The sequence below is a fragment of the Eptesicus fuscus genome, chromosome 12 (genome assembly GCF_027574615.1).
Source record: "Eptesicus fuscus isolate TK198812 chromosome 12, DD_ASM_mEF_20220401, whole genome shotgun sequence".
In the NCBI taxonomy this organism is placed as follows: Eukaryota; Metazoa; Chordata; class Mammalia; order Chiroptera; family Vespertilionidae; genus Eptesicus; species Eptesicus fuscus.
The window spans coordinates 3,804,734-3,807,636 of record NC_072484.1 but is presented as its reverse complement, the minus strand read 5'-3'; the positions used below and the strand labels follow the sequence as shown (position 1 = coordinate 3,807,636).

Genomic DNA, 2,903 nt, shown 5'->3' with positions numbered 1-2,903 from the left:
AGAAACATCGATGATAGAGAAACATCGATCAGCTGCCTCCTGCACAACCCCCACTGGGGATGTGCCCGCAACCAAGGTACATGCCCTTGACTGGAATCGAACCTGGGACCTTACAGTCCGCAGGCTGATGCTCTATCCACTAAGCCAAACCGGTTTCGGCCAGAGTTTATTCTTATATTATTATTTATTAGTTATTGTATTTCCATATGAGCAATTGTAAACCTACTTTTGCCCCACACTGTATCAATAATTTTTGAATAATTACTGAATCAATAATTAACAATTCTCTGAATCAGAAAGCAACAGCGTAAGATAGGTTCACTGGCAAATCCTACTAAACCTTTGAGGAATAAATTATACTCATTCTCTATAGTCCATTTCAGAGGACAGAGCAGAGGAAATTCATTCTGCAATGCCAACATTACTCTAATAGCAAAATCAAAGACACTACAGACCAATGAATCTCTCATGAACGTAGATGCAAAAATCTTCAACAAAATATTAGCACATTGAACCCAATGATGTATAAAAAGAATTATACACCATGTCCCAGTGGAATTTATCCCAGGTTTGCAAGAGAGGCTGGTTCATCATTTAAAAATCAATTAAAGTGATCCATCTCATCAGTAGGCTAAAAATGAAAAAAAAATCACACTATCATATCAATAGATGCAGAAAAGGCATTTGGCAAAAGCCAACACCCATGCATGATAAAAATCTTAGTAAACTAGGAGTAGAGGGGAACTTCCTCGACTTATAGAGAATATCTACAGCACTGGCTGGAGTGCTCAGTTGGCTGGAGCATCATCTCATGCACTGAAAGGCTGCCAGTTCGATTCTGGGTCAGGGCACATACCTAGGTTGTGGGTTTAATCTTTGATGTGGGTGTGTACGGGAGGCAACTGATCGATGTTTCTCTCTCTCTCTCTCTCTCTCTCTCTCTCTCTCTCTCTCTCTCTCTCTCTCTCTCTCTCTCTCTCATCTCTCAAATTAGCAAAACATATCCTCAGGTGAGGTTTTAAAAAAAAGAATATCTACAAAAACCCCACAGCTGACATCAGACATAATAGTGTTAAACTCAAAGCTTTCCACTAAGATCAGGTTCTCAAGAAGGATGTCCCCTCTCACCACTGCTTTTCCACATTGTCTTCGTTTGCAGATGACAAGATCATTTATGTAGAAAATCCAAAGAATTGACCAAAAACACCCCAAAGCTAATAAGTGGTTATAGCATGTTTACAAGCTACAATTTTAAAATATAAAAGTAGCCCTAGCAGGTTTGGCTCAGTGGATAGAGCATTAACCCAAGGACTGAAGGGTCAAGGGTTCGATTCTCAATATTTTCAGTTTGTCAGTTCCCCCCAAATCAATCTACAGATTTATTGCAATCCCAATCAAAGCCTCAGCAATTATCTTGTAGATATCGACAAACCAAATCTAACGTTGATACAGAGAGGTAAAAGACCCAGAACAGCCAACACAATATGGAAGGAGAAGAACAAAGTTGGAGGACTTATGCTACCCTGCTTTAAGACTTACTATAAGCCTACAGTAATCGAGATAGGGTGGCATTGGCAAAGACACACTATTGGACCCAAGGAAAAACGTAGGAAGATCAGAAATAGGCCCACATACATGTAGTCAACTAAACTTTGACAAGGATCAATAGAGTGGAGACAATACAGCCTGTTCAACAAATGGTGCTGGAACACCTGGACACCCACATGAAGAAAAATTAATCTCATACAGACCTTACATCCTTCCCAGAAATGAACTTAATGTGGATCATAGACCTCAACGTAATGCACAAAACTATAAAACTCCTAGGAGACGACATACACCAAGATGACCTTGGAAATGTCCTTTTAGAAAAATATTGATCCATAAGAGAAATAATAGATAAGCTGGATTTCATTAAAATTAAAATTTTTGGCGTCTGAGTGCAGAAGAAGATGGCAGTATCCACAGGAGTTAAAGTTCCTCGTAATTTTCGCTTGTTGGAAGAACTTGAAGAAAGACAAAAAGGAGTAGGCGATGGTACAGTTAACTGCGGCCTTGAAGATGATGAAGATATGACACAAGGTGGACAGGCATGATTATTGGGCCTCTCAGGATAAATTATGAAAATGGAATATATAGCCTGACAGTAGAATGTGGACCTAAATACCCAGAAGGTCCTCCATCAGTTAGATTTGTAACCAGAATTAACATGCATGGAATAAATAATTCCAGTGGAACGGTAGATTCAGGGAGCATACCAGTATTAGCAAAATGGCAAAATTCATGTAGCATTCAAGTTGTACTTCAAAGAACTAAGATGTCTAATGATGTCCAAAGGAAATATGAAGCTTCCACAGTCACCAGGACAAACAAAGAACAATTAATTTTAGTGGATCTCAAACTTGTCTTAAATCAACAATCTTCTACTCATGTTAATGTCGTGATTAAATATCACAATGCAAAATACCCACACATTAAGTGAAAGAATGCCAGCTGGTAAATATAACTTGGACATTTGTAAGAATATATTTAATATATGTATACACATTATGTATTCAGGGAACAGGAGAAAATATGCAGCATAATTTTTTTAAGGCACTGTCATTTAAACATAAACCTGGAATATTCAAAATAGAATTCAGGTTTACAAGATGAAAGTATGGTGATTTTTACTAAAAAGTAAAAATCTCAAGAAGAAAAAAGAGAAATGGCATGCTTTATCCATCTTGCTTAGTGAAAGAGCTTCAATTTAAATTGTCTAAACTAGCAGGTACAATGAATATTGTCTCAAATTGTTTTCATTTTTGAAGTGGTGTGGGTGCTGACTACCAATAATATAAAAATATGTTCAGGATTGTTTTGATACCTGTATTTATAATAAAAAAAGGTCATGGAAGGGTCAA

General features: G+C 37.4%; 1 pseudogene; it reads left to right on the top strand.

The window, feature by feature from the left end:
- Positions 1-1,952: 1,952 nt before the first annotated feature.
- On the top strand, positions 1,953-2,384 carry LOC129150965 (ubiquitin-conjugating enzyme E2 variant 2-like; annotated as a pseudogene).
- Positions 2,385-2,903: the final 519 nt, after the last annotated feature.